Source organism: Lontra canadensis, unplaced genomic scaffold (genome assembly GCF_010015895.1).
Source record: "Lontra canadensis isolate GAN:19392208 unplaced genomic scaffold, GSC_riverotter_1.0 scaffold63, whole genome shotgun sequence".
NCBI lineage: Eukaryota > Metazoa > Chordata > Mammalia > Carnivora > Mustelidae > Lontra > Lontra canadensis.
In genome coordinates, this window is record NW_022631057.1 from 755,945 (window position 1) to 781,105 (window position 25,161).

Below are 25,161 nucleotides of genomic sequence, written 5' to 3' on the forward strand. Positions count from 1 at the left end.
ATGTTTTCTCCCAGTGTTCTTCCTAGGCAACTTTGTAGATCTGTTTGCATTTTGGCTGCCTCATTGTAGCTATATGTGGATGCAATTATAATTCTGATAAATGCTACCTGGGAGAGAGGCTGTTTCAGAATATCTTTTACATCAGATTACAGGACTATTGCCTAAATTAGGAATAATGATACCAGACAACATTCTTTCCTTTTAAATATTGTCTAAATGTCATTGTAAAATGCAGCAGCAAACCCTCCACCATCTTCTGTGTCAAGAGCATGACTGAGAGAGTAGTAGTTCACTAGGTGAAGAGTCTCCTCAAGATTTTAGTGATAAATTGAGTCTTAAGAGAGTCCCACAGAGCAATCCAGTCTTTTCATACTACCTCATCATCAGATTTATAATTTTTATTCTACTTCAAACAACTTTCTCAATGAAACATTGCAAGGTGTTATACTTTGTAAGTCTTTGACTACCTGAAAACGTCCTTGTATTAAGAAGTTTTCTTCACTGGAAGAATTACATGCTCTTGTCCATGAGGATTTATTGTACGGAAAAAGGACAATACTCAGAGGGTGAAAAAGGCTGGTGGGAACAAGAAAGGTACTGAGACCGTCACTCTGCCTCCTTCCATGGCTTCTCTGCTTCTCGCTGACCCTCCTCACTTTTCCTTTCTCCCTCCACCAATCTACTTCTCTGCCTCTTCACAGTTTCTGCCTCTCTTGGGCAGTTATCCTGCACATCATAGGACCTGCCATGGCACAAATGATACTATAATCTCCATAACTTTGGAGCTTCAGTCTTCAGTGCCAACCACAACAGTTCACTCTTCCAAAATCCTTGAGGAAGGATCTTGTTGGCCCAGCTCATCTCTATTTGCCAGATATGAAGTCACAGGTTACTTCCCAGAGATTTGCACTCTTGGTCCAATCAGGTTAGCTGGAGATGGCAAGGCACCTGGCTCAGGTGGGCTCAGATGCCCACCTACTCCACGAGTCCATTCAGGTGAAGACGATTCTCTGAGGAGACAGCTTGACCACAACAGGCATTTTTAGAGAGCAGTTCTTTTTTTACTTTAGACAGTGAAACAACTCCACTGGATATAAAATTCTGGAATGACCATCTTTTCTCTCGGTACCCAGTAGCCCGTGTTTCACTATGTCTAGCATGAAGGGTTACCAAGCAGATATCTGACATCTTTTCACTTCTTACCAGTAACCCTGTTTTCTTGCTTGCTTCCCTGCATGGTTTCCTCCTTTGTTCAGTGATTTTAAAACTGTGGCAGAATACACCTCCATATGGCTCCCTTTCTGGTATTTTATCTGTAATGTGGTTAATCCTTTAAGTCCAAAAAAGTCTTCTTTTATATTTTATTGTTTCCAATTGCTTCTGCTCTTTTATGCCATATTTTCTTTATATCACACTGAGGAGAGTAAAAAAATTTTTAAATATTTCTCCTGTTTCTTATAATAAATCACTTATAGATCTGCTCTTCCTTTGAGACCCGAGGTGATGTGCCCTTTACTTTGTATGTAATTTTTTTCAGTGGCTACATACAACTTCTTTCTCTACAGAAATCCCTAGAAATCCCTAGATGAAGTAAAATGTATTCAGACTTAGCATCTATCAACAACTTGATATTTATCAATAAAGAGTTTACTGCTCTTAGCTTTCTTTTTTATACTACACTGCACATTATAGTTCAGCGATGGAAATAATTCACATTCACGATGCACTATAATAGCAAATTATGGTACACAATGAATCCATTCTGATTAAAGCCTATATGGAGAAAAGCAAAGAATATAAAATACATGTAACTGTTTAGGAAAAGTGTCAGGTAATATAAAAGATACTCTAATCACTACTTCTAATTATGAAGAAAAAAATCACTAAAAAAATTTCAGAGCATCTAAAAAATGCATCTTTTTACAAAACAAAACAAAAACCACACCCAGAACCACAAAGTATCTCTCTATAAAATTAATAATGAAGGTGGACTTCAAATGACTGTAGTTTCCCTCAAAATTGTTCTTCAATTGAAAAAGGGAAACAGTTTGTGCCTTTCACTTTGTTCTCTGACTTCTTCAACAACAGCCAAATCTCATCCGCAGGCAATACACATGATGACAAAATGAGGTGCCAGCACCTAGTCCAATTCCAAGTTTCTGACAGGTGTTCTATGATGCAGTTCATCTTTCCTGGGGGTGGGGGCGGGGAGCACTATCGTCTGTCAATTTCCCTGCCGGTCTGATCAAGACACTGACATGACACAACAAAGTGACAATTGCCCACATGTTGGCAGGGCCCCTTCTGTGGGCGCCTCCACATCCAGAAGCCTCTCGCGGAGGAGGCAGTATGGACAGGCACCACTGACGGTCAGCCCCATGTCCCTCTCCTTCCTGCTGACTTACTTAGATACCATGGGGTGGCTCCATGGTGGTGCAGAAAGAGGGGTGCTTACGAATGGAGGAAGAGCACAGTAGTTGCACTGGGACAAAACATAACTATGGCTGGAGGACGCCAGTCTGCTTTCCTGGTGGGCACGGATCATGGGTTTCCAAACCGGCAAGGCAGACAGGAGGCACTATTTCCTCTCTGACCTATTCCATGTGCCACGGTGAAGGAGACATCTCAAGACTCTGACAACAGACTGAAGTCTAGTCCTGCTTTCCAGTGTTTATCGTGTTCCTCTTTTTCCGTGTTTTCTAGACATCACTGTGGGCACCTGGCTGAGGCTGTATCAGAGGCCACAGACAGACCCCATTTAGAACTTGAAGCCCGGTGGCTACCTTCTTCACATCCTTTTTTATATACAGCTCAAAATCAGGCACGGTGTTGTTTTAGAGCTGGGCTGCTCAACTGAGAGCAATTCTCACCCATCCCCCAGCCCAGCCCAGTTTCCACTGTCTGGAGACATTTTTGGCTGTCACAACTGAGGGTACTACGGGCATTCAGTGAGAAGCCGGAGATGTTGCTAAACACCTCCAGAACCCGGGGCAGCGTTCCACGATGAACAAGGGTCTTGTTCAAGATGCCCACAGTCCCAAGGCTGAGAAATCCAGTGTTACAGCAAGGGTCCAGCTCGAACAGCAGCCCACTGGGGAATGATTTGACAGGTGTCTTTGCTACTCTCCTCACCTGTATTAGCACCATACCTGTTATCTGAATGCCACAGTTACACTAACTTTCTGTTGATTAGAATACACAAATCCTTAAAGGAGAAACGACAGCTTTTGCTCTCTTCGAGGCACACAACACAGTGCAAGCACGATTTAACCATAAAAGGACAGATGCAGAAAAGCTCCCAATCCACTAGCAGTAACGTGGTGCTGAACCCAGCGTGACGGGGCAGCCACGCGTGAAAACCGCAGACATCTGTGTTCCCCGGTGGGAAAAAGGGGTGGGTCGGAGGCATTCCATCTGATCAAACAGTGTTGAAGGGGCATCAGAAAGATGCTCTGAAACTCAACCTCGTGATACCAGCAGTCACTGTGGACGACCAGGAAACAAGAGAAATCAGAGGCTCTGGGTTGGATGGGTGGGGGATGATAGTGGTCTCTATGCTGGAATGCACTAAATTTACATAAATGTCCTTATAGCATTCATATGGTTATTTGTAGAGGTCGCAGCAGTGGCTTCAATGATTAGCTCGCTAAAATCTCTGTAAGTTTTTATTTTTGGTAGGAAACACATATCCATTTAGTAGGAGAAAAAGGAATTATATTTAGGTAATAGCTAGTTATTTTTCAAACCATACTTTTTTCATGAAGTTTTCCTGGACTTCCCAGGTTGAAATAATCTCTATTGGGCTCCCAAAACAAATTTTACTTCTGGTTTTTTAACTTCCATGTGTCACTTGCCACATCGTATTAAGGTAATTCCATACATACTTTATCTTTACTGTGCTAATCCACATTTATTTGTCTTTGTATTACCAACACCCATCCTATGGTTTGACTATGTCAGTTGGCGCAAAAGGTTTTTTTTTTTTTTTTTTTTTTTTAAAGATTTTATTTATTTATTTGACAGAGAGAGATCACAAGTAGATGGAGAGGCAGGCAGAGAGAGAGAGAGAGAGGGAAGCAGGCTCCCTGCGGAGCAGAGAGCCCGATGCGGAACTCGATCCCAGGACCCTGAGATCATGACCTGAGCCGAAGGCAGCGGCTTAACCCACTGAGCCACCCAGGCGCCCCAAAAGGTTTTTTTTTTAATTGAAGTGTGGGTGATATACACTGTTATATTAGTTTCAAGTGTGTAACAGTGATTCCACAATTCTATACATTATGCAGTGCTCACCACGGTATTTTCCCCAATTAAAAAGAAGAAAACGTTTCTTAAAGAAAACATTTCACCACGTTAAGACAGCCCACTCAGTTAGTGGCCAGCACTCTGATGGCTAGGCCCAGGGACAAGCAGCGGCTAGAGCTGACAAGCACATGCTCCAAGCCCCTCTGGAGCAGAGGGAAGCTGGAGCGGCTCTCTCTGAGTTAGGCTTCTGGCTGAGGAATTGCTCGGATCACACCCTGAGCACACCCAGGCTGCTCTTCCAAGCTCTGGAATTCAAAGCTGAGGGAGTCCTATTGGTGGCAATGCTTTTAGCCCATTTGCATGTTTTCTGTTGTTATTTTGGTTTGGTCTGGAACATTGTTTACTTTGCTTTTCAGCTCTCGGAAATTCACCCATGGGTATGCTATCTACAAGGGTTCTCCCCCGCAGCAAAAAAGTTTCAACCAAAATTTCTGCCATCTTTTTCATGCAGATATAGCATGAGGGAGACACACACACACACACACACACACACACACACACACACACAGCAAGCCAGCCCCTCAAAGCAGTTTCTGTTATAAAAGGCCAGTCCATGTTTGATGTCTGACATGGGGACTGAGCCATCTGTACACCAAGCTGACTGGTCTTCCCTCTCCTACCATTCTCCCTCACCAACCACAGGGATTCCGGCCAATGTCCAGAGAATCATCAACTACAAAAGACAGATGATTTTTTATATATCTCTTATGTTTCTTCTACATCCTTGAAAACAGGGTCCATTTTTTTTTCTACCTAACAAATCAGCAAAAAGGCATCACCCTGTTTCTCAGTCTCCTGCCCCCACAGAATTAGAGCACAGCGGGTCAAAGCAACAGGCTTGTTGTACCCAGCCGTACACTACTTTGCACTTGGTTCTCCCACACAGATCATCTAACCCATTCCTGTGACTTAGGCACTGCCTTCCCTTGGCAGACGGGGAATGGAGACTGACAGAGGACCCCTCACGTAGCCAAGTAGCAGAGGTCCTGGCATCCGAGGCCAAGTCCTCTAGCCCAGAGCTCTGTGCACAGCAGCAGCCCTCCCAAGGGCTAGGATTCCAGCTGTCCACCGGTTCTGTCCCACAGAGGCCACTGTGCCCCTCCCTGGATCACCAGTGCAACTCGGCAGCCTTACAAAAAGCAGACGGCTCGTTAGGAAGACTAGTTAAGAAAATGTGGATGCAAAGTCAAAACCCTACTGAAGGGTAACATCCAGTGGTGCAGTCTACTGTTAGTATATCCATGGAAAGCAAAGAGGGATCAGACAGTCCTCGTCAACAGCCGTGAAGTTAGACACAGGAGGTACAATTCTGCATGTGTTGGCATTAATGTGATCAGCAAATCTAAATTCTACATATCTGGGCTTTCTCTAGGAATTCTACTATTGCTTGTGTGCACAAGAAGTAGGAGATTTATGGGGTGGAGGGCTGCTTTATAAAAAGAGCATGCAAGTAAATAAATAAGTAAAGTAAGCTACAACAAGACCATGCATCTCCATTCTGTGTAGTGTGAGTAATGATCACTCCGTCCCCTCAGGTAACGAGTTAACTATGACAGGAGGGACAAATCCCCCCAGGGCACCAGGGCAGTGACACAGTATGAAGTCTGAAAAGAAAAGCCACGGGGCTCTGCATGCATCATCAGAGAGCCAGGAAGGAGTCGGATGCCAGGCTGGGGCCATTGGCACCTGCTCAGCAGCCCCAAGAAGAGCTGCAAGGAGGGCATTCCGCAAATCACAGCACATCTAGCTTAGTCCTGGGGCAGCCCGCAGGTGTGAGAGGGTGTTCTTCCACTCTGTGCCACAACCTGACACTCCCAGTTCTCCCACTGGCTCTCTGGAGTTGCCCAGCAGCCCTGGTTCTCCCATCCCCATCTCCCATGGCGACATCAGGAACCAGGCAGCATTCTTCGTGGTGAAACCCCACCGAGCAGCCAGACAGTCTGTGAGCAGACAGTCTGTGCCGACACAGACTCATTGACGCTCCGCCCATTTTTAGCTCTCAGAGTCAGGGGTGATTTCTCAGAAGTTAAACAAATTTTAATGAAGCGAAATTACCAGCCTCTTAATATTCTCATTTGAGAAAGCCAAGGACATCAACACCAGAGAAAATCCCTAAGCTTCATTTGATCTGATAGCTGGATTGGCAGGACTGCATAGTCCCTTTAAAGACCCCCAGCTGCCGGCGCCCATGGTTCAGCTGGGTTCCGTTGCTCACAAAACACCCCCATGGGGACACCTGAAACACACGGTGGGCAAGCTACGGCTCACCTGCCTGCCCAGCAAGACACATCAGCAACGGGACTGCGAGGCTTTTAGCAGGTGAGGCTCCGAGGCCACAGCAAACATATTTAAACACGGCAAAGGCTATCTCTAGACATAAGCCAAAGGGCTGCCTCCAGTGAGACAGCTGTGCCAACCACACTTGCTTCTCCAGAGTTGACCATCACCCCAGATGCGTCTTCTGAAGCAAACAGCAAAACTACCTACCAGAGAGCCAAGCTTCTCTGTGTCATTTACCTCCATCTCACCTAACTCTCCCTATTGTGCTCAAGTTCAGGTGCCAGTGAACACTGGTAAGGCCAAGGAGTTAAGAATCACGGAGTGGGGGCACCTGGGTGGCTCAGTGGGTTAAGCCTCTGCCTTCAGCTCAGGTCATGATCTCAGGATCCTGGGATAAAGCCCCGCATTGGGCTCTCTGCTCGGCGGGGAGCCTGCTTCCTCCTCTCTCTCTCTCTCTGCCTGCCTCTCTGCCTACTTGTGATCTGTCTGTCAAATAAATAAATAAAATCTTAAAAAAAAAAAAAAAAAAAGAATCACGGAGTGTGGTGGGGGGAGTAATGCCATTCAAGATATTTACCTTAAACAAAGTGCTATCCTAGATGTCATGGTAATCGTCAAACACAAATTTTGAAGAGAAGTGGCCAAGGTACTCATAAATTGAGGGAGGTAGATAGACCCACGCAACTATATTCCAAAAAGCCAGGATAGAAAGAAGATAAGGAGTCCAGATTTGGCTCACAAATACAGTACAACTCCAAGTCCCATTATGTAATTATAAATATTTTCTTTGGGATTGTGTCCCATTCTCCATGTTCTCTGGTAGGACTCTTCCTTCCTTCCAAATTCCACAATTAGAGAACACTTGAACTCTGGCGTTCCAGACTGGCTTGATCTTTCTCATTATGTCAGAACTGTTTGCTTTCCTTCTCCAACTAGACCACAGAAAAATTAAGCAGTTGCTTCCTCTTCTGTCCCCTCATTGGTTTTTATATATTTTGTGTATAGTAGGAGCTCTGTGCATGATGCTGAATGAAACAGAATATCTAGTATTTTAAACTTGGATATGGGGTCTCCAGACGACCAGATAGATCTTGGATTGCTCAACTGTTTACAGGAATCTGTCCGCTTTCATCAAGTCACAGAATTCTGCCATTATATAGGATCTGAGTTAGAAGAGATCTTTCAAATCATAAGGTATTTTACAGATGAGTGACTGATGCCCAGAAACTTCTGGTGACTTTCTCAGGGCGCTGGAATAAGTGAAAAGGCCAGGACTAGACTCATGGTTGTCTAAAGTACCAGATTGGAGTAAAGATGTCTCTACGTCTTTAAATGTAAGGAACCACCCTCCAGCAGAGCAGAAGGAGACAATACAGATTTGCATCTCACTCCAACTAAATAATTTGCTTAGTAATCAGCTGCACATCCTCAGCTAACTGCTTTCTAATTCATGATTTTGCTTAAAAGTGATTAAAAGATTCAAAAATAATTATCTATTTCCACTTACAAAATGGATTTCACTGCAATAGACTCAATGTATTAATAAACACAAACGTCACTCTATGAAACACATATTATCGGCAGATAACCTTTCAATTAGAAACAGATGCTGTGGGCTTTCAGATTCTAAAGTGTTTTTATTTTAAATGGCCTGGTCATGAGTGAAACCAGGCTGGCAGCACACTGGTCTTCCTTTTTCCTCAGGATCCATTTCAAAGGTCTGGCCTTCCCTTGGGATTTCACATTACTCCAGAGCACTGGGATTCACAGCCTGCCAGTCCAGAATGTGCTTCTCAATCTCTTCTCTCAGTAAAGATCATCCCACCTCTGCGGCAAAGCAGTTTCCACACCAGTTTCCAAAGCAGTTAGTAGGAGGAACGGAGAGTGTTGGTTGTGGCTACCTCTCATCAGGTTCAAATTCAACAAATATGGACTGGGCACCTGTTAGACCCCAGAGAGGTACTACATGTGAGTTCTCCCTCCCTGTCCTTGAAGCAGATGGTGCTGTAGACAAATGGATGAGAAGTTGACAACAACAACAACAAAAGTCCTCCCTTGGGGAGCTAAGTAGTTTCCGAGCATTTTACATGCACTACCAGATTTCAGATGGCATCATAATTATCTTCCCTTTACAAAGGACAAAATCAAGGCTCAGACCTGGTATGAAAGAGAGTAGGAATTCAAACCCAGCTGGTCTAGTCCACAGCCTGTGCTTCTCACTGCGATCCTATTCCACCTCTCCGTAGCCTCCAGTGATGAGTCGACTCTTCCATTGGGGTTCCTCCTCTTAATCAATGCTGGGGGATCATTTTCCCACAGTCCCTTTACCAACACATCAAGGGTCCTCCACCTTTTCAGGTTTACAGAACATTTTACATCCAAATACAGTCTGGTCTATAACAACACATGTGTAAGTATCATAGTTCCTATGAAATGGGTAGACAGGAGAACAATGTTCATATAAAACAGAAATTATGTCAGTTTATATGTATTTTTTTTCTCAGCCCCCAAGTAAAAGCATCCAAACACAGTTCACAAACAGAGCTGACCACATTCTTGCACCAGATACCTGCTCATCCCACCCCTTTCTCCCACTGGCCTAGTTGGGCCACATACCCTTAGAAGCACTGAAATTGAATCAAATATTGAGAACTGAGGACATGGTTCTCTAAGACCCCGTGTAAAAGAACACAGAACGAGGACCCAGAGCCACCCATCTCAGTCATGGCTCAAGTTGTATAAAGCCTGCTAGTGCCATCCCCCCACCTCCTTCTTGTCTCCAGAACTCAGTGGCTGGGGCCCCTCCTTAGAGCCCTTTCTACCACAAAGGTAGCATATTTACTAGATCCTTAACAGAATATTCATTTCCTAGGAATGCAGCGTGACTTCCCAGTTGTGCTGCTATTTTTATTAGGGCTGTTATTATTTTTCTTCGTGCCCTGGAGAGTGTTATGTAGGTTTCAAGTGATCTAGCCAACTCTATTTTTCCATAAATCCTGTGCGTTTTGTGTGTGCAATTGTATATACCTGAGGATTTTCGAGTTTGCTGGCCTCGTTTCGTGGAAACACCTGAATAGATACCATAACCAAAAGAACAAAACTTTATTCCATGACCTTGTGATTCCTGAGGTCCCTCCTCGGCACTGAGTTGCCACGAGCACAGAGCTACTTGTTACCTTGACCACGTCCATCTGCATAGTATGGTAAGAGTTTTTAGTTGCAATCAACAGAATCTACTCTAGCAAATTTAAGCAGAGAAGGGATTTCTTCAAGAGCATTAGGTCACAGAATATCTGGGTGGCCAGCAAACGGGGCTGGGCTCGGAGAGGACTGGTCCACCAGATGGCTCTGTGGATGCCACTGCGTGGGAACCCGGTCTAGCGGCATCTAGAAGCTGCACATCTCTCTACCACCCTCGCCAGAAACACGTCGCCAGGGTACCTCTTGTCTCTTGTGAATCAAAGCTGCCTCTCTGCTACATCAGAGTGTCAGGGCCCGGGATACATTCTGACCCTAGATGTAAGGGAGACCCAGAAAGTGACTTTTGACTTGTACTTTCAGGAGGTCGATTTCAGAAGGCCAGAAATTCTCCAAGCCAGAGGGTGCTCTAAAGGTACTGAACAGCCAGAGTATGGAGAAAATGTCCATGACACTTAAGAAGCGAGTCTTACATTACTCTTAGCATATACCAACCTCCTGGTACGAGGCTGGTGCCCTACTAAGCTCCTGCCCCAGAGCAAGTTGCCCCCATTCCTGAGAGCCTGCTCACTTTAGCATTCTGTCTGGCCCACACCAGCTTCACAGCGTGTATCCTAACTGCAACAGAACTCGATCTTAAATGTTGACCAATATTTGAAGGCAACCCCAGGGTTCCAAGGTTGCACTTCTTAATAAGTAATGTTTGTAGGAGTGCATTCCCATGAGTGCATTTTGACAATCCTCCAAAACAAATGATGGAGAAGTAGATCACTACACTGACTCCCAGCCTCATACCCACTCTCTGCTACCCCAGCAACTCCCTATTCCCACAGACTGCGGGGTGTTCCGGATTCCCAGCTCACTGAGTAGACGGTCACCCATTCTTCTCAATCGGGTAAAAGCATCTGGATGCAAATAAATCTGCTCTAATTAATACAAAAGTGTATGTCATCGTAAATATTGAACACTGGTGATAAAATTCCTCACAACAGATCCTTCTACTCTAGTAAGTAGGCTATATTACACATTTTCTATTGCAAGTTTCTTCTCTTCAGTATGTCGATGCCATCGTCCAAGTGAGGACTTTGAACATGCATATGTCAGTTTTAACTATAGCTATACTTTCCCAGCCAACTGCTCAGTCACTCATTCCCAACTTACTGCTGAGAATCTGGGCTGGCCTGAATGGCATGGAAGGCCTAGCATGGCCTGGCCCAGGATAACTTCCCTACCTCACTCTGTGCCCCAACCACAAGGACCTTCTTTCTGTTCTTCTTGGAAGGCACCCTGCTTCTCCCCTTTGGGGCTTTGGGTCTGCTTTTCCCTGTACCCTCGATCCCAAGCATTGCCTCCTGGGGGAGGCTTCCCCATGGCTGGCTCCTGCCCCACCCCTGGATCAGGTGCCCTGTGACACACAATTGTAGGACCATGTGTTCCTCCTTTTTTGGCATTACTAACTGCTCTACTTTTCCAGACACGCATATGGTCTCTGACAAACATTTCTCTGCTCCTAAATGATAAGCTCAATGGGAGGGAGAACTATGTCTCTTTTGCTAACTGCCGGGTTCCAAGCACTGAGCAGGGGGCAGTAGGTACTAAAACTGTTTGATAAAGAAGTGAGTGGAGCCATACATTTAGAATGATTGATCTCACCCATTTGGCATTTACTTATTTGTGTGGTTTAACTCAGATTTTTGAAGTACCAGATTGCCTTCCTAAGGCAGCATTTCACGGGGGGAAACTAAAGCAATAATATTTAATAACTAGCTGATCAAAAGTCCCAGAACTAGTTAAGTGCCCGAGCTGACTTGGGTTTGGGCTACAGCCATCTCCAGCCATGGACACGCCATCCATTGCCAGGTGCTCAAAGGAAAATGCAGAAGAAACCAAGCTCAAGTTTCTGGTCCTCAGGGGTGGCAAGTATGATGATAATGAGGCTGACAGCTAGTAATTATTAAGTATTCACTCTGTGCTGAGCACTATTTTAAGCATTTGATATATATCATTTAATCCTCAGAAAAAACTCATGAAGTAGGTATTACTACTACCAGTACTACCCATTTGCAGATGAGAAAAGTCAAGCACAGAGCTGCCTGGTTGGCCATAGAGTAAATAGGGATGCAACCAGTTCGCAAACCCAGACTACCCAAGCCTCAGCCCCACGCCACTGATTGCGATCAACAAGACCAAGTGTGCTGGTCAGGGGGAGAAGGAGTTATCTAGCTCTTTCAGGTGCATCAGCTAGGCTTTGTAAAAGAGGTGTCCTCTGAACCAGGTGCTAAGAGGGCCTATGTAGAAAGAAGGAACCAGAAACAGCATGGACAAAAAAGAAAAAATGCATGAGTGAGTCTTGCCCAGGGAATAAAAGGAAGTCTAAGGAGATTGTTCATGGGGCTGTTAGGTCTAGAAAAGCCCTGGAATAAATGATTGAGGGAGAAGAGGGCTGCCTTCAGTTTCTGGACTATTTTGATTCAATACCCTTGGGAGTGGCCTGAGGGGACAGACTGGAAGGAGGAAGAAGATAAAGGTAAGATTTACAATACAAGGCAAGTGAAAGATGAGGGAGGCCTCAGTTATGGCATACAGAGTAGGAATGGGGAAAACTGGGCATGTGCAATTAATATTTATAGGAAGAACTAACACAATTTAGGAATGAAAATGGATGTGGGGCGTGAGGAAGAAGGACATTTCCAGAATAACCCCAAGGCTTCTATCCTGGTTGGTGTGGGTAGAGCAGCACCCTCTAAGATGGGGCAGTGGGGGTGGGTGAAAAGAGTAGGGCTGGGTCACGGCTGGGTAGGTTGGGCAGAGTCCCATTTGAGGCAAGCTGAATGCTAATAAGGTAGATGTTGATCAGTCAAGTAGGCGGAAAGAACTACAACAGAACACCCAGCCTCTCTACAAGGGGAGTAGACAAAAGGCGTTATCACCTAGACCAGTGTTAGGCAAGAGAATGTTCTGTGATGATGGAAATGTTCTCTCCCTGCTCTGCACCGTCTGCTATGATAGCCTGTAGCTACATGTGGCTGCAGAGCCCTTAAAATGTGGTTCATGCAACTAAGGAACCGAACTCTGTAATCTTGTTGACTTTTAACCAATTTATATTTTATTTAAAATAAATAACATGGCTAGTAGTGTGGAGGTCAAGAAAAACAAGGCTGTACCCACCTCGAGTCCAGCCCTGACATAAGCACAGCCATCTTGGCAAAGCAAAATCTGGCACCTTGCACCCACTCTCCACCTGCTCCCGCTCCCCCCTCCTCGGTAGTATGTGTGACATTCCTCAGCCACCCCTGGCTGCCCTAAAAGAAAAACAAATAGTTAACTTGCAGAGATCACAATCCTGCAAGACAGGAGTCTCCCTCGGTTTACAAATGTCCTAGTGATTTACAACAAAGAAGCTATCTTCTCAATAGCCCAATTTCAAGAGACAAATAACTCAGTTCCTTAAGCCCTAATGTTGCCCTCCCCACCATAAAACTGAAGGAGGCTGAGGCAGAAGGAAATGTAAATAAAGTTAAATTTCAAAACCTAAATCTTACTAACAAGGACACTTGATGGGAGAAATGTGAAACTTTATCTCTAAACCTCCAAGATAGTGTCAGCAATCATTCCCAAGCATATGACCCACTGATACACATCTAGAGGGTCTCACGAGAAGATTTTTATTACTAGTAATGAATAACCTTTTCCCCAGACAATAGCTAGCCCCTCAAGGTTCTGGAGACCTCACTTCCAAAATTCCTTAGAGATACTTACATCATCCATAACCCCCTTTTGTCCTCACCCACTGCTGAGTCTACCCCAACTCTGCCTTTTAAAAACCCTGACTATAATCTGGCTCAGGGTCCAAGTCCCTACTCCGCTGTGTCGGGTATACTTGGGCCCAAGCTTAAGCTTGTCAAATAAACCCTCGTGTGATTGCATTGGTGCTTGTCTCCTTGGTGGTCTCTCAGACGCAAAAACTCGGGCATAACAGTAGCTACTATAGTAGACAGTGCAGATCCAGACAACAGAAGTGACCCTCTAATATTAAACACACCAAAGCTGCTTATCGGAGTCTGTTGAGATTAGAAAGGACCTTGCAGTTAATCGGGTATAATTCCCTCATTTCCCAAATAAAGAAACTGAGGTCCAAACAGAAGACACTTGCATGAAGCCAATGAAGCCAGACAGCAGGGAGGCAGACAATGACCGTGGCCTTCTGTATCCAACCCAGTGTCCTAGCCCCTGCACATGTTGCTTCTGCCCTGACACAGAAACAGGTGCAGTGCTAGCTCCCATGTGTATGGAACTGCGGTGGCTCGCGGGCAAAACGCCCACCACCACCCCCGGCCCCGCGGCGCTACACATCCCAGACACCACTGGATAAGGAACTCCACCAGGTGTAGCTACAAATAACAGAACCCGCTCTAACTCATTTGACTCCGAAAGGGGTTGATTAGAGAAGGATGGGCAGTTAGCACAGTCTCTGGGAGAGGGTCTCAAATCCAGGCTTGGAGGCAACGCAGTCAGGAACTGCTGACAATTTCACACCACTCCTTACCACAACAGGGACCCTACTGTGCCACCACTTGACTCAGGGGAGTGGCTCCCAATCACCAGTGCCAGGTGCAGGCCCCGAGCCGGGACCTCTGCCTCTCAGAGCTGGATGTCACCACTGCCAGGCTCAGAAGAAGGCATTCCAGTCCTACCTGCACACACCTGTTCTCGTCAGAGTCAACATCAAGGGGAGGCGGAATCTGAGACCCTTGCCGCAATGAAGGAAACCAAGTTTCTGCCTTCTACCTGGTGTGGAAGCCCCACCGGGCAGAATTGTTATGCCCCAATAATGGGTCCATGATTAAAGGAGCGAGACTGATACAAAGCGAAGGTCAAGCAAAGCTTTATTTCGCACCAAGCATCAAGAATCAAACTGACCGCCCAGGGCCGCGCCTCTTACAGACAGGGCGACCCCACTCTCCTTTACGGACTAGCTTTTAAGGGCAAAGGCCATGTGGTTGGGCCTGGCCATGGCCAGTGAAATTGTAACACACAGAGAAAGCTGCACAGTGATGCTAGGTGACCAACTGAATTACAATTTACCCTATAGTAGACATTTGACCCAGCCTATCACCTTGGTTAGGACCTGCGCTCAAAAGGCTCCCAAAGGGCGGGGCGCATACTCCCTGGTAGCTAAGGAGACAGTATGCAACCCCCCACTGATCAGATGTCTCCACCTGGCCTGACCCACCCTTGTATTTGAGCTTTGTTACCTGAGGCTGATTTTCGGGACTTGTTTTTAAGTAAGTCCCCTGGGGGAAAGGGAGCAGGGACAGTTTAAGAGTTAAACAACAAGGTTATTGTTTAACCTCAATGGAAGCCTCTGGCTAAAATATAAAAATATAAAATAGGTCCTTACAAGAATGATCCCAAGAATCAGGAAAAGAATCTTCAAAAAAGGCGCTACCACCATCATTACTTAACAAATGTCCTGTCAATAACCCATTAGCACTAGCTTTAGACCACAGAACTTACAGCCTGTCTTGCTCAGCAGCAGCCTTGGCTCAGAGCTTTTTACATTTTTAAAATAATGTCTCCACACTGCAAATTTTCTCAATCAGTTCGCCAATGGCTCTTTTTCTTTCTTTCTTTTTTCTTTTTTAAAGATCCATTTATTCACTGGAACATCTGTATTGATAGAAGCTATGTATGGTAGGAAGTGAATTATGCACTTCAACTCAGAGCATGAAGGGTTTTTTAGGTTTTTTTTCTTTCATCTGGGTTTTCTAATTAACAAACCTAATATAGCACAGCCATGAAGATGAATAATTCCCAAAACTTTTTCCTCAAAAGTGGTAGCTGTAAGATAGAACCAAGAGTAGATCTAAGAAATCGTCTAAGAGCTGAAAATTACTGTAACGTAGAACAGAGTCATCAGGGTCATTGCAACCCCAAAATTCTACAAAGGAAAGTGAAGGACTGCAAAGTACTCCAAGGGTTTCAGTTTAGAGAATAAATAGGAAAAACTGTCTTGGACAGTGACCGTGATGGAGGAACTTAGGAAGGGGGCTCAGTTTTTTATAACAAAGCAGAGAATACACCAATGCATCAGCCAACAGTTTTCATGAGCAAACCGGACAGGGTTCTGCTCCAGCATGTCCCAGAGGGGAAGCCAGTGTTGGGGATGTAGGAGGCCTCTCGGCTGACATCCAAGGGCAGCAGCACCAAGACAGGAGCACTGAGGGCCTAAGATAAAGTACCAGGGAAGGAGCGAGGGGCCGGGCTGGCAGGGAGCTCGAAAGACAAGATGATGACCTGTTCCCGGAGAAGGCTGCAGACCTCCCTCCTGAGTGAAGATCCTGGCTCCAGACCCACTCTCTCCAGCTGCCTTGCTTCTAGAGACAGCCTACGGCCATGTTCCACCATGGTTCTGTTGCCTTCAATTACTGCCCACATGCACAACCGCACCTTTTGTAATATATAAGCAAACACAAACAGGGGTAAACTAAAGGATAGCTTAGGGTTGTTGTTATTACTCGACAGAGCAGCCTTCACAGCTGCTGGTCATCAGAGAATCTTCCCTGAGGAGCAAGGATGGGCCTGGGTCACCGAACTCCAGCCTGTGGAGGCAAAGCATGGTGATGGCGGAGGTTCTGAAATCCCAATTTCACTAACTTCCCAGCTAAGCCTGTCATAGTGAGTTTTGAAAAATATAAATTAAATCATGGTATTCCCCTCCGTCAAACCCTCCAATGGCTCTGATGACATTTAAAAGGGAACCCAATCCTTCTCACCCTCTGGCTGTGGCCTCTGCCTCCAGACCTCATTGGACTCAGTGCTCCCTGGTCCTGCAGCCTCCCGGCTTCCTTCCTTCCATTCCTCACGTGGCTTCTCTTCCTCTCAGGGCCTTGGAGCTTGCTCTTCCCCCGCCCCTGCCCAGAAACAGCCTAGCCAAGACCTTGCTCTGACCCCCTCCCGCTCCTCACTCACATCTCTGCTCAGTGTCCCCAGCTGCCTCACAGAGGCTCTTCCTAACTTACCCATGGTGTCACAAGTGGCTCTCAGCCCTTGCCCCTCCATCACCTCATGGGAATCCCTGTGCCCACTTGTGTTCTTTTATCTTAATTTTTTTTTAAGATTTTACTTATTTATTTCACAGAGATCACAAGTAGGCAGAGAGGCAGGCAGAGAGAGAGGAAGGGAAGCAGGCTCTCCGCCGAGCAGGGAGCCCAATGTGGGGCTCGATCCCAGGACCCTGGGATCATGACGCGAGCCGAAGGCAGAGGCTTTTAACCCACTCAGCCACCCAGACGCCCCCCACTTGTGTTCTTGTCTACCCTCTATCTCCACCCACTGCAATGCAAGCCAGCTGAGGGCAGACCATTGTCTACCTCCTCGCTGCTTCTCTCCCAGCTCCTGGAAGAGTGCTGGTTGCATAAAAAGGTTACATGAAAAGATGAGGACATGGCTACTAAGGCCTGTTACATGCTTGAGAGTTACAATTTATTCATTCAAACATTTTTTTTTTTTAATTAGTGGTGCCAAATGCTCAGGCCGTCCTCCTTCCTACACTCTGTGTCCTTGGGTTATTCAGACTGGGGACACTGGCTTCAACCATATAGTGGAGGAAATGAACTTTCTGAATCTGTTGCTTTATTCTTTTTTTTTTTTTTAAGATTTTATTTATTTATTTGACAGACAGAGATCACAAGTAGGCAGAGAAGCAGGCAGAGAGAGAGGAGGAAGCAGGCTCCCCGCTGAGCAGAGAGCCCGATGCGGGGCTCCATCCCAGGACCCTGGGATCATGACCTGAGCCGAAGGCAGAGGCTTTAACCCACTGAGCCACCCAGGCGCCCTATTCTTTTTTTTTTTTTTTTAATGGGAAAGCATTACTTTTTAAAAAATTGACATATATCTGACATTTAACATATTAAAAACAAGAAAACAGGCCCCAAATGGAGTTGTTAATGCTAAGCCCCACATCAAGATTTCACCAAAAGACTTAGCAGCCGTTTCTGCCCTTCTAGAAATGGAGTCTTAAACCAGTCAGTCAGGAATCACTCGATCAGCAAGTTAGATTATGTGCCCCATAGACCCTCGCTATCCCTTAAAGCAAAATAAAATAAGCAAAGTGACCCTGCAAAAATCCAACCCATTCTTTTGCCTGGTTTAACTTCCTTGTTCCTGGTCCTCCCATCTATGCAAGTCTTTCATTTTGTACAGCTCCTCGGGCCTCTTTCTCTCTTGCTAGATTGCATACTGTCCTGACTGGCTCAATTTTTGCTCAAATAACTCTTCAAACTTTTCATACACCTCAGTGTTTCTTTTAACAAACATTATATTGAATTTCAGTGTACAACATGAAAGATCTGATCCACATGTATGTTAATGATCACTACTGTAAGTCTGGTTAACAGCCATCACCTCACAGGGTTACAAATTTGTGTATGTGTGATGAGAACTTATAAAATCTACTCTCTTAGCAACTTTCAAATCTGCAATACAGTATTATTAGCTAGAGTCATTATGTGGTGCATTACATTCCCAGGACTTATTTATTTTATAACAGGAAGTTTGGGCCTCTCAAAGGACCCTCTGTGCATGAGACATTGTGGGTTATTATGGGAATACACACATGAACCAGACCCTGCCCTCAAAGAGCTCACTGTCAAGGAGGAATGTAGGGCATGCACAAAAAGAACTCTGTTTAAAGCTATGCGTTCCAAGGGTCACCTGGGGCGAATAGTAATGGCACTGATTCCTGGCCCGCATACATCTAAAACATCCCGGCAGATTCCCGTGGTCCAGGAAGCTTGGGAAGTAGTGCTGTAGAGGGAGAAAGAGGAAGGCTGCTTGGAGGAGGCAGCACTGAGCTGAACTGGAGAGGGCCAGGAGGTGGGTGTGGAGGAAGGAGGCACATTCAGGCGCAGGGAACACATGAGTCAAGGAAAGAAGCCAGGAGATTTGGGGAGGGACAGAAAGCCACATTTGTTCCCATTTGGTGGTGGCACAAGGAGGAATATGACAAGAGGAGGTGGAAAGCTAGCCTGAAGACCAACTGTAGTGGGCCCGGAACATGAGGGTATGGTCTGTCTTTGATGGAAGCAAAGAAAAGCACTGACTTGCTCTGAGTAGGGAGGGAAAGCCTCAGGTAAACAGCCAACTTGCAGATGAGAAATGGAGAGCTCAGAAAGGGTCCTGAGCTACCTGAAGTCCCACGGGTGGAAGGATAGAGGCCAGGACTCAAACCCTGCTGCTCTGATTCCAGTGGGGAGGTGCAGGGGGGAGGGACAAACTGGCCCTCACTGAGTCCCCCCTGTTTCCAGGCACAGAGCTGAGCTATTGGCATACACTGTCACACCTCACTACAGCTCTAGGAGGTAAGAAGCCCGAGTTACAGACAGAAGTGCAAAATCTTTCTCCACAAACAGGAAGGAATGGGTGATGTGAAAGATGTTGAGGAGGCAGACTCAAGAGCATTTGGAAACTGGGCACAGGAATAGCGATGGAAGTAGGGCAGCACTGCGAAAGAGGGGACAGCCTCGTGGAAGGGGTGGGGGGACAGCCCCCGGGGAAGGTGGGAGGACGGCCCGTGGAAGCAGGATAGCTTCTCTCCAGGACCCTGCCCTGCCTCTGTGGGGCGTGCTTTGGAATCTGGCTGTCTTCACTCACATGTTCTTCACTTTTTATTTAAAACACTTTGTTCCGGGAACACAGCACAGCTCATTAGCTGCTGGTTTTCATATACCACAAGTAGAATGAAAGGAAGGTTTAAAAAGAACACTGTGCTACTGCAGTGGTCTCAGAGGAGAGGAGTTTGCAGCAGGCGGGGACCAAAGAGACGCGGTGGCCCCCAGGAGCCCCTTGTCCCCTCCAGGGTGCCACTCAGAGACAATGGGCAGGGCATAATTAGGACTGGAAGACACAGAGTTTAAGCTCACCTCAGGTGGGAGCAGCTTTTAATCAATGCATTTGCTTTTCATACCACTACTTAAAAATTATCTCCTTGTACAAAGTTCATGTCCATGTTACATTTGCAAAATTAAAAATCCAAAATCCTATGCAACAAATCAGGTATTCTCCCTGAGTTATCGTGTGTTTGTGTGTGTGTGTGTGTGTGTGTGTGTGTGTTTAGAAATATATACATAATAGTTCTTTTATATTTATCTACAAAATATGTATATGTGTGTTGTGTTTATATGTTTCTAAACTGCTAGGCTGAGTACAGATGCTAATTATCTTCCTATTACCATCTGGTTCTTACTCCCAGGACCAAATGCCCACCCTCCTGTCCTTAACCTCCCTGCATCCAGAGCAGCTCAGAGCCTAACCAGGTATCAACTACCCTAAGGAGACACAGGAAAGAGGGAGGCTTATCCTCAGCTCTCTTCCTTTTTTCTAGGAGGAGTCCTTTAGCCTAAATTAATCCTTCATTTGACTGCTTGCCTTCTTAAAAATGCAAGGCAGACTCTTTTGAACATTTCACACATCACAGAATCCAAGACCTATTTCAAATGATGGTAAGCAGACTTCTTTATCAACACCACGAATGCTACAATTAACTCCTGCAAATGTGCTGGTAGACTTTGCGCTACTCAAAATAAAGGAGGTTAAAAACTATCCTGTGATTCATGGAGCTCAAAACACCAACATTTTTTAGCCCAAACAACCCTTCTCTTCTGCTCTCGGGCTAGTTTCATGAATGGATCAGGTGAAGGATGTCACCAAGGGAAAGCCAAAAACTCCATGCTCACTTCAGAATTCCGTGCACCAGTAATCCACACAGGACTGTCACCCGCTGCCCTCTGGCAACTCAAAGACCCTCCAGACCAGAGCGGAATCTCAGAATCCACCTCAAGAACAAAAGCATTACAGGAAGGGGACAGTTCTCCCATTCTACCTTCTCTCTCACCAAATTGCCTCAAAAGGGCAAACACTGTTTTATATAGACATTAGCATTTCCATAGGACTGAATCTACACTGTATTGAACAGCACTCTGTAAGCAGCATCTGATTACTTAGAGAAAGGAATTTCTCTTCTAAGGACCATGATCAACTCTGGAGATCTTCTCAGGTAGCTTTAGGGCCACGCCAGAGGCTCAGAGAACTTTTCTATGTGCCTAAGAAATACCATGGCAAGCCATCACACTCTGCATTTCTGCTAGTCATGACAGGACATCGAGACACCATCCTTAGGACAAAACTAGTGGCTTCAATGCATTCACACCTGGTCTTTAGAATAAAAATGAAAAATAATTTAAAAAACTTATTTTGCTATTTAGAAAAAGAAATCCTTATTTGAAATGCATTATATGGCTAAGTATAAATAATATAGAAAAGAAGATGGAAATACAGGTGCTATTTTTCCGATTTTTAAATGTGTGAGCACAAGGGCAACACAGAAATTGTAAAAGGAAAACAGACAAATTTAATCTTCCAGACAACATAGAAGAGGGATGGCTCCAGGTTTTCTTTTTAAGTCATGACGACAACGTGTATCACTTAAAACTGTTTGCCAACAGGAGGAACTCAGAGAAGGACAGATGGGCAGGTACAGAGCATCACCATGTGCCTCCACCAGAGGGGCGGGGCTGCCTACAACTCCAGGTCAAATGAAAAATACCTTGGTCGGCAAGAATCAAACCAACCCTCATGAAGCATTTTGACTTTCTTGCCAAAACTAACCCAAGCTAAACTTAAACATGCTACCCTATCCTTTAAAATGAAACAGAGCTATTTTCTTCCATAATCTCTCTTCCCAGATTGGACACGTCTTCCCTTTTTCATTGGTAGGACCCCAACCAAGAGCCTTTGTCTGAGGCTATTCTTAAAGATTTTATTTATTTATTTATTTGACAGAGAGAGAGAGAGAGAGAGAGAGAGAGAGAGAGCACAAGCAGACAGAGGGGCAGGCAGAGGCAGAGAGAGAAGCAGGCTCCCCACCGAGCAAGGAGCCCGATGCGGGGCTCGATCCCAGGACCCTGAGATCATGACCCGAGCCGAAGGCAGCGGCTCAACCCACTGAGCCACCCAGGCGCCCCTGTCTGAGGCTATTCTTAAGTGAGTTGTGATTACTGTTTCCTGAAAGTCTTTCCTTTGATTTCTGTAAGATCTGGAACGACTGAGGTCACTCAATTTCCCCACAGTCATAATAAAACACAAACACCAAAAATGCTCACATTTCATCAAACTTGACAGTTCCTTCCTGCCCCCACAGCTCAGTGAAATACTCCAACAACTTAAAAGGAAGCCTGCCCCTCGTTGCAGTTGCCTAGGCTGGGAGCACAGAGAGGGCTCCTGGCTTTGTGGAAATTCATGTCATTCCGGAGAAGTCAACGTTATTTCCATCAACATAAAAGATGGAGCTGATTAATTTCAGGCATGCTGCACTTTCTCTCATGCCAAACACTAAGTATTCAGAACAGTCTGACAACTTAGGGTACATGTGAAGAGCTTGTTGGAGTCAATGAATGTAGTTAATTAATTTCACCAATGCCTCCTCTTAAAGAAAGGGACTATATTTTCTTCTCTTGGCCAATACAGGGTAGGAAGCATTGCCTCACTCTTCTGACCCTCTCCAGTTCTTTCCAGGCACAGAGTCCCAGGAACATGGCAGCACTCTCTGGCACAACAAAGGTACCACCACCAGCTTTGCTTTCCCACTGCCTGGGCAACTGGGCAATCACATTCTGCTCTCTCCACCCAACTGAAGCCACTTTCTCAAAGTTGAAAGGGGCACTTAACACCTTCTGGTGGCTAAATACAAAAATTCCTTCAATTAAAAAGGAAAAAAAAAAATCCCCACTCAAACCACCCTCTCCACCATCTGCCTGGCCTTTCTTTCCTTCCCTTCCCAGCTTGACTTCTTCAAAGAGTTGTTGCTGCCATTCCCTCACATGCCCCTCACACAGTATCCCTACCTGCTTCAACCTTCGGGACCCTCATGCTGGGGTAACAGGGGCTCATGAGAAACAGCACTCTGTCCCCATCGGGCTAGACCGCCCAAACTGGGAGCAGAAAGGACCCATTTTTCTCAAGGGAGCTGTAAATAAAGGGATGATATCCCCACCCCTAAAAGATGGAGGACTGCTCCCTCCAACCACCTCCCCACCACATCTCCAGCCCCCAAATCCCAAACTGGGAGGAGGGTAGAGGAAGGAACTCAGAGTCTTCACATCAGAGACTTGGCTTAGGGCAGAATGCTGTCATGTGGGGGCAGGGTGAGATCTGGGGGGGGTGGGTATGAAGAGACCTTGTCACAGAGACTGGGCATGCCCTCAAGGAGGAGAGACTCATTCCCTAACTGGATACAACAGCACACATACTGATTTGCTCTGCCCCTACCAGAGCAAACAAAAGGACAACTGCAGAGAGATGTCAGGGCAGAAAGAAGCCTTAACCCCCAGTTCTGTTGGGTTCACAGAACACTGATGAAGGTGACCAGTTAGAACATGTTACCAGTACCCATCCAAAAGGGCCTCCTGCCAGGACAAGGGGATCCCAGCACCAGTTACATGAGAAGCCCTTACCCGCCCCCTATCCTTCCTTCCCACCCAACACAGGAGATTTGTTCGGAGCCCAGAAGAAGGAAAGGGAGGAAGGGTCCCAGAGGTAGACCATCCCTCCCCCCGCCCCAACTTCAGGTCCCTCACACAACAAGACTGGCTAGTAAGAAGCTCAGGGAAAGCCTTAAATCAGATGCCTACGTTTCTCACAGTGGTACCCCAGACATATTCAAGTAAGTGATACATGATAGGCTTAACCATTATTTGTTGAATAAATGACTTAACAGCTTCTTCTTAATCCATGCCTTCTTTGTCCTTTCTGCCTCATTTTGTTCACTCCAACCACAAATATTTGTTGAAGGTTGATTCTGTACAATCTAATCAGGCAAAGGCGATTGAGACATGTTCCCTGCCCTCCAGAAAGTTAACAGAGAACACAGAAAGTACAGGATAGCATCTGCTGCAAGTACATTAACTCAAAAATCCAAACCACCCACTCAAGTATCCCCACCCAGCTTTCTCTCATCAGTTTAGATATGGAATTCTCATGTCTGCCTTTTTGGTGAGCATTGGTCTTTTATCCCTCCTGCTAAAACGCATTTACCCTTAATGGGTCAAGAGTAGTGGGTATCACACTACCATGTATGTATGATACCCTGGAGAGAGCCAGGAAAATCCATGTTCCTTGGGTCTAGAGTAAGCCAACAAGATTTCCGTGCACAGCCTTGGATGAGGCCCTGGAGAAATGTCCAGGAATGCATGGCCCTTCCTAGAACACCACTGTAGGTGATGCAGCACAGAGGAAAAGCTGTGGGTTTCAGTAAAGGTGATGCCAATGATGTACATTTCCCCTCCGACAGCATCTTCCCAACAGAAAGCTGGTCATGCATTGTGCAGAGCCGAACCACTCTAACGCCTGGCTAGAAATCACATGTGATTTACAGGTGGTTTATTAGCAGACTCTTAGAATTGGCCTTTAAAGTCTCATACTTGGAGAAAGCAAATCACTCTATACAATATCCTGTTTCCTTGTAATCACTAGCTTACAGTCCTTCAGCAACCGTTATTGCTTCTCACATATTTTTTTTAAAAGATTTTATTTATTTATTTATTTATTTGACACAGAAAGAGAGATCACAAGTAGGCAGAGAAGCAGGCAGAGAGAGGGGGAAACAGGCTTCCTGCTGAGTAGAGAGCCCAATGCGGGGCTCGATCCCAGGACGCTGAGATCATCACCAGAGCTGAAAGCAGAGGCTTAACCCACTGAGGCACCCAGGCGCCCCCTCACACATGTTTTTAACGAGTTTTTTTTAATGGCCATTTTTCATAGTTATTAAAATAATATATACTCAACACAAAAAAAAATCTAGAAAATACAGCAAAGTTGATAGCACAAAAACATATCATGCAAATTTTCACCAACCCTGTTAATATTCTGGTATATTTCCATTTAACCTCCGTTTGATTTAATAGCTATTTAAATTAATATGCCCCACAAGCCAACTCTGGTAAAAATCACCAATAAACCAGGATATAAACTGCCATCTGTAATCTCTTCCAATTATGAACAAGGTTGGAGCTGCATGACTATAACACAAACAGTAGACTCAACTTGAAAAGCATAAATTCAGTGGAGGGAAAACTGGTTAAGCGGTTGGTTAATGTATAGAAGCAAGATGGTGCTCTTCATTGTCTATATGTCTTTCCAGCAGCCCAGCACTTGGAGTAAGTTTGTCCAAACTTTCAGGAAACTACCACTTCAGATATGAACCCCTTAAACAGAATTTCCTCTGGTTCTTTTAGAAAAAGATAATTTCATGTGAAATTCTTATAGGCCCAAAAAACCATAGTGTTAGTGGTTGGTTCTTTTGACAAGTATACAATTTGCCATTAT

General features: G+C 45.5%; 1 protein-coding gene across 2 annotated transcripts in view; it reads right to left on the reverse strand.

Annotated features, from left to right (window-relative positions):
* HHAT (hedgehog acyltransferase) overlaps positions 1-25,161 on the reverse strand; it is a 320,626-nt gene that overhangs the window by 127,314 nt on the left and 168,151 nt on the right. The window lies entirely within an intron of this gene.